Genomic DNA, 7,170 nt, shown 5'->3' with positions numbered 1-7,170 from the left:
CTCTTTAGAGAATTTCATTCTGAGACCCTATATTCCCACAAAAGCAGGTCAGAGTGTTTAGTTTCAGTCAGCTTTGTTGGATGCAATGCCGTAAATATAAAAGAAGCACCTACACATTTGGGCTCACTGCTAATGTAGTAAGCCACACCATTCACAAGGTTGGGTCTCTTCTAGAAACGTGTTTGTTTACTTTTCTGAACCTCTTTTGGATTAAAACTCCCAAGTGATGCTGATCAGGTGGGCTATCTGCAAATGGGTTTTGTTCATAAGAAATGGAATCATTGTGTGGGAACGTACGCTGGGACTCAGCCAGGACACTGAAGGACCAGCCTGATCCCTCCTGCATCCTTGCCCTGCTCCCTTTCTCCCGTCAAACTCCAGCCAGCTCCTCCCCGGTGGGGCAGCGGTGCCTTTGCACAGCAGTGACAGAGCAGAGAAGTATTAGGAGAGCTTTTAGAGAGCTGTGTCCTCAGCCTGGGGAGTGTAAAATCATAGCAGGCAAAAGAGAATCGGCTTCCTACCAGCAGCAATCTCTGCTCTTCCAAACCCAGCTCTTCTGGCAGCGGTGATGCCAGCTCCCCACTCCTCCTCTCTCCACCACACCACGATCATACCTTTCTTCCCATGACATGGTCTGTAAAAATACTGGGTAATTCACAGGTTCTAGAGTAATAGGAACTGAGGACTTTGCCATGAAACCACTTTACCTCTTTTAGGAGAAGCTCATGGTTATATCACCATGAATTTAAATATAATTTAAAGCTTTTTTCCATTTAAGTAGACTTTGACAAAACTTTTTCATCCTAATAGGCAAGGCAAGCTTCTGTACTTTTAATATTAAATTTGAAACACCCATCATTAGCAAAATAAGGAAGCTTTTGTTTCTTGTAAACAAATCATAAGACATTAAAAATGTCATTAAAGAAACTGTACAGGTCATAAACTGTACAGGATTTACAAAACTAGTGCCACCGTATTTGTCATAATTCTGTTACCCTGTTACCCTGTGCAGTTCTTTCTTGTGCTGAGAAAAGTGGTGCTGTCCTAAAATATAGCACTGCTAAAAGTTTATTATAGCTTTTTTCCTGTTGGAAATTAATTTATAGTAAGTTAGTAATGTGCTGAATTGTATTTTCTGCTTATTCTGTGATAGGAGTAATACCGAAGAAAGATGTGAATTAGGAAAGTTTACTATGCTTTGCACATGAATATTTTTACTGATTCAGCAGCTCAGCTTGGATCAAATATAAGCATATTGACAAGCTACTTGCCATGATTTCAACTTAAAACTGCAATTTCTATATATTTAAGACATCATTTTATTTAAGTGCAAGATGCGTGACAAACCGAAACAAAAAAAAAAAAAGCAGTAGATGTCACACACTACAGCTAAGAGTATAATGATACAATTTGCAAAAGCTTTTCAGTTCTGTTCCGCCTCTCATATCTCCTAGTAACAAATTAAAATGCTCATTTTTGTCTGGCTGTACGTCACTTGTGATGTGACTTTCATATTTGACAAAATACGCCTGCAGAACTTGTAGGCTGCCTTTTAACGCTTTGCTTTTTTCTGTCTTGTATGGAGCTGGAGTGATTTCAAATATAATTACTTAGAACAGACACTAATGCATTTCAATTTGCACTTTGTTTTACAGGTTGGTTTGTCTTCAGAAATGTAGTAGTGGAAATTTATACAGCACCCATGGATAGAGACAAATAACATTAATAACTGTTGGGGTTGCACTGGGCCAAACATAAAAGAACTTTAGTTTAAATAGTGCTCCAGTCTTCATACCATAGTATTAGTTGAAATTGCTATAAACTCAGCAGGCTCCTTATGAATTAGTCATTAAAGCCAAATGCAGAGGTTTCCAAAGAGAAGAAACTCTACACGCAGAAAAACAAATGATGAAAAAATTGAAAAAAAAAAAACTGAAAACCACACAAAAAAGGTATAAATGTTTGTATTTATATTACAATGAGATGGTACAACACAATTCTCTGTGTGCTACAGAACATAGCTAGTACCACGTACAAATGAATCTGCACAGTATGATTCACCTCACTGACTACAAACCATTCCTTTGGCTCTGGCACAGAACCCACTTGCTAACACCTTTAGGTAACATTTTGACCAGTAAACAGCAGAAGGCTTTCTGTCAGTGCTTCACATGCACCAAAATGTCATATTGCACTGGCTTTTTCAATGAGTTGTGTGTAACCACATTTTGCACTTCTCATGCAAAATGGAATGAAGAAATTGTGAAAATGGAGTGTCTTCAATCTGCTTTGGCAATGGGCGAGTCTCTGGCTGGATGTGCCTCCCCAGGAATCCTCCACCGATGTTGTTACAACACCTCAGGTAGAGAGAACAGCCAAGGTGACCAAATGGTTTCTTGTCTTTTCTGTTTCATCTACACCCTGCATTTTTATTCTACGCAACACACTTTGGTGTTTCTTTTGCAGCTTCCAATTAACAACGGTGCATTTAGTCAGTCACTTAAGTAAATTGGCTCATTTCATTGCTGGTGAAATTAATTTCTGATGTGTTTGCCCTGTTATTATTTATAGGGAGGTACAGCTCTTCCTTAAAGAGCATCTAAAGGGATTCAGTTCTCCTTCCACACGTTCTGGAAAGTTCGGGCGAGTGGATTAACTATCAATCAGCACTGTTATTGGCTCTTACCACACACAAACAATGGCCTCTAATAGTTAAAAAAAATTACCAAATTTCAGAAAGAGTAATCTCTTTTGCAGACATTCCTTTATCAACACCATCAAAAAAGGAAGTGTATAAAATTAATATTACTTTAGGAAAAGTTATTAGAATGTGGTTCTTTTCAAAGATGTGTTCCTTTTTCACAAGGCTGATCCATGAGGATGCAAAACTTCACTGCTAATTACCAGTCTGCTATGAAGTTGGTGAAATGGTGAAATAACCACTTGTCCAAGAAAAGCAGAAGTACATCCTGTGGCTAAACACGCCCCGGGGCTGGAACAGGAGCAGGTCTGCAGGCGGAGCTCCCGCACACACAGGACTTCCCCCCCTTCCCTTTTCCAGTTCTCCTTTTCTGGCACTTAAGTTCATCCACTGAAATGGGTTACGCAGAGTGTACAGTTGCATGCTCAGACGACTGGTATTTATCACAGTAATTTATTTGTAGAAATAGCAAGTAACTTTTTAACATTAAGTTAGGCTGTATGTGGTAGCACTGAACTCATCCGTGACTCATCCATGTCAAGAAAGGCAACATTTGAGGTCAGACAGTCTGAATTCTTTAAGTTACATGCAAGTTGCATTAGCTTTTAATTCTTTTGTTTTTCTACCCTGAATCTTACACTAAGAAATTAGGATAGAAACTCATCTATAAACACCAGATTAAAAACTGACCTCATGGATTTTTGGGAGTCTTTTTATTTCTGCTTTAATCTGATATAACTCACTCTGAACCAAGTTTGGGTTTTGCACAAGGCAACAGAGGATCCAGGCTCTGGGTAGCAATGTGGTGTAGTTTCTACTAGGTAAACCTTGCTCTTTTTTCAGAGTATAAATAAATCAGCTGCAGTTTGGCCTGGATGGGTACAAGTTGGGCAGAGAGAGGATGGTTATCAAGGATTGCAGTGGAAAATCTGCAGAAAAAAGCGAACAATTTTAGGCTGAGTTTTTTTCTGCCTCTCTCCTGTGATGCTCTAAGTGCACTCACAGAGCTAGAGGAATAGCCAACCGAGGAGCAGCGACGAGGCACGGATCCTGCCGACACCTGCGTGCTGCCAGGGACAGCCCTTCCTTTCTTCTCCCACCAGGAAACGGGCTAAACCTCTGCGTCTCCATAAAAAGAACTTCTTGGTGACTTCATCTCTCCAGAGTTTTTTCCACCGAGGAAAAGACCTAGCAGCCCTGTAATCTTGTCCCTGCTCCTTTTCCTGCATGGTAATTGCAGAGAAAACAGATTCAGTGGGCAGTAATATCTCCTCTTGGGCTAGAAGCACGGTCACGACCCAGGAGGAGGGAGCTGCCCAGGCTGGCAGCGTTTCCTCCCACGGTGAGCAGGGTGCTTCTCGCAGTCACGCCGCGGCTCAGGAGCAGCCCCGCGCCCAGGGGTGCACGCAGGCATGCACACACACAGCGCACCCACACCAACATCCAGCCTGAAAAAAACACCAGAAATAGAACGCCCCTTGCATCCCGAGGTGCTATGGCCACTGGCAGTGCTGCTGCTCAGCAGCAGGTAAATCCTGCCCCTGAAGGGACGTGGGAGCCCTGACTGTCACTGCGGGTCATGGGCACAGTGCTGCCTTTGCCTTCAACTGGGCTGCTTCTGGCCAAGCTGCAGAAGAGGGGCTGGGCCTGGAAATTCCACCTTAAACTGGGCTGCACTCGAGGGAGAATCACATGGGCAGTATGGTGTCATTTTTCTTTATGGGCATAATAGCCCCCAGCTGTAATAACTGAAAAAGTAAAAACAAATAAACCCTTTTTATTTCCACTCAAGATTATTCGAGTAATTTTTATTGAAAATATAAGATCTACAAAGCCATGGATACCCAGCGTGGAAGAACTCATTAAGTTAGCACATTCATCTTTAAAAGGAAAATTTCAGGTCGACCTAAGGTACAATAATGTTCAATTTAAAATCTCGTTTTTCCTTCTGTAAGTTTCAAATCTCTTTTCATTAGGAGGTTCTGTGCAAGAGCTGCTTGTCATGAAAGGAAACGCTTTACAATTCATGAATGTGTTCATTATATAATAAATGAACAGCAACAATATACTAGCCTTTTTTTTTTTCCTGTTAACAGTCGTGTGTTAAAAGTAAACTCTTTTTTTTTTTTTTCCATGATTTGGAAATTAGTTACATATGCACCAAAGGAGCTAGTAATTTCTGCTGCTTGTCAGCTACACACAATGAGTATATTGCTGTGTGCTTTCCCCAACAATGAGGATTTTAGTAATATGCAAGGTGTACAGAATGTAATACCAAAACCTGCATCACAGAAAAGGTTAATTGTTTTCTTATTCAGCTGCCAGAGTTTATAACCTTAGGCCCCTCCCAGAGCCAAAGTAGGGATGGCCATCCATTAGGTTATGTAAATTAAACATATACATTTTCCTTGTTGGCAAGTTCCAAGCAGTAAGCGAGAGTGCAAACAAGGATCTGTAAGCTGCCACAAAATGTATTCGTATTTCTACTCCGTGTTGTAAGAGCCAAAGGGAGGACACGCATGTCAGATGTTGAAAGAACAACTGAATCTTTGTTTTTGATCATTATGGTCAGTCTGTCATGAGGTCTTGTATCCGAATGCTAAAAATGGCACCACACTTGGACATCCCATAGCCTTACACAGTACGTTTGTGTTTCCCTAGCCACTGAGCACTGGTCTCACAGAGACCCTGACGTTATAAGCTAACAAAATACAGATTCGAGTGCTGAAGAATCCAATGGAGGGCTTTTACAGAGACAATTAACCCTCGCACCAAAACCTAATTTTATGATTTTACTTAAAGCCACACTGAATCAGTTGTGAGAGGGTGAAGATATAAATACACCTCTCTGCTTCATCCGTAAGAAGGTGGACAACTGACCATTCGAACAGAGGGTTTTTGAAACAAAGCTTAGTTGTCCTTTAAACAATGAAAAGGAGAGGCATACATAAATGGTCACCAAGGCACAATATGACAAAGGTGAAGAGTCCCTGAGACTCTGGTCTGGGTCTGTACCATTCCCCTCCCTATACAAGTAAATGAGAACATTTAGGAAAATATAATACAAAATCTCTTACAGGAAATATAGACTACACTTGCTAAAATCACTTCCCTAAAAGTGTTTATAGCTTTTTTTCTTTTTTTTTTTTTCCTTTTTTTTTTCTTCTGTGTTTTTTTTGTTTTTTTTTTTTAAAAGACCTTCTTTAAACAGATAATGCAAAGACTGGTCCATTTTTTTCTTACCCAGCAAGCCAAGCTCTAATGACTTCACTAAGCAGAAGTTGTATTAAAATACATCTTCATAGTATTGCTACAATTTGGGTAAATATGTTCTGAACAGCTTGATGAGTACTAAATAAACTTTGCTGTTTTACAGCATACATTTAATTTTTTTTGCACTTTTTTAAGAATAGAAAATGCAATTATAGTGTGCAAAAGAAAAAAAAAATTATCTTCTAGCTGAATACTGTAATTGTAAGCCATGCCTTCCATAAAAATTTATTGACGTGTGTAAATAGAAGAAAAAAAAATACAAGCAAACAGAGATTTCATTTCCTTGCAAGGAAAGATTAACTATCACAAACTGCATCACTTGAGTTCTGTATTCTTCAGACAAAGAAATGAAAAAAAAAATAAAAACAACCCAAAAAAACCACTGAAATGTTTCAAATGTCATCCCTTCCACGATAACAGGTTAAAACTGCAGTGCTGCTTTCTACTATTCCCGTTAACATGGACAGAATGATTTGCTGCTGGTTGGATATTGAATACAAAAAAGCAAAAGAAAGTTGAGATCATCCCACATGAAGTCATTATTAGAGCTGGCTTTTCCCCCCGTTTTGAAGTACAGTAGTGACTTGTAAATATGACCTTTTCTAAAGATCATCTGAGATTTGAAGATTTATCTGCCTGCTTCACCCAAACAACATCTGCTGAAAGAATTTACTCTACACAGCCCGCTACACAGTGTTCACAATATTTTGGGATTTTGGTTTTCATGAAAAATACCACAAAAAGAAGTTTTAGGTTTTTCTATCTCTGAATCACTAACACATTGTAGATTCCATTTATTCTTCCATGTTTGAAAATGGTTTCTGCAAAATCAAAATAACTGTCAAACTCCCTTACGTCATGCTTCCAAAAGTTTGAATTTAATACTTCTTGAATGGAATGACAATTTATTTTCTTTAATTTGCAGTATGGCTACATCAAGCTAGCTTTAAGTCACAACTGTACCTAACCACAGTTCTCTGCAGCAAACCCATGATTTACAATATCTAATATTGTGGTTACAGTGCAGGGAACCGTGGGTAAGAAACCTCCATGTCAGAGTACTGTGGTTGGGGTTTCCCGGAAGAGTGGCAGTTGACACCTCTGGAATATTCATATATAAGTGCTTCAGTCAGATGGTCCTGAGTTGAAGGGATAACTCAGGCACTATGAGAGCCTGGCATTCAGTCTGCGGGAAT

The sequence above is a fragment of the Merops nubicus genome, unplaced genomic scaffold, assembly GCF_000691845.1.
Source record: "Merops nubicus isolate BGI_N331 unplaced genomic scaffold, ASM69184v1 scaffold24524, whole genome shotgun sequence".
Lineage (NCBI taxonomy): Eukaryota > Metazoa > Chordata > Aves > Coraciiformes > Meropidae > Merops > Merops nubicus.
The sequence above is the reverse complement of the archived record's forward strand: the minus strand, read 5'-3'. Positions refer to the sequence as shown.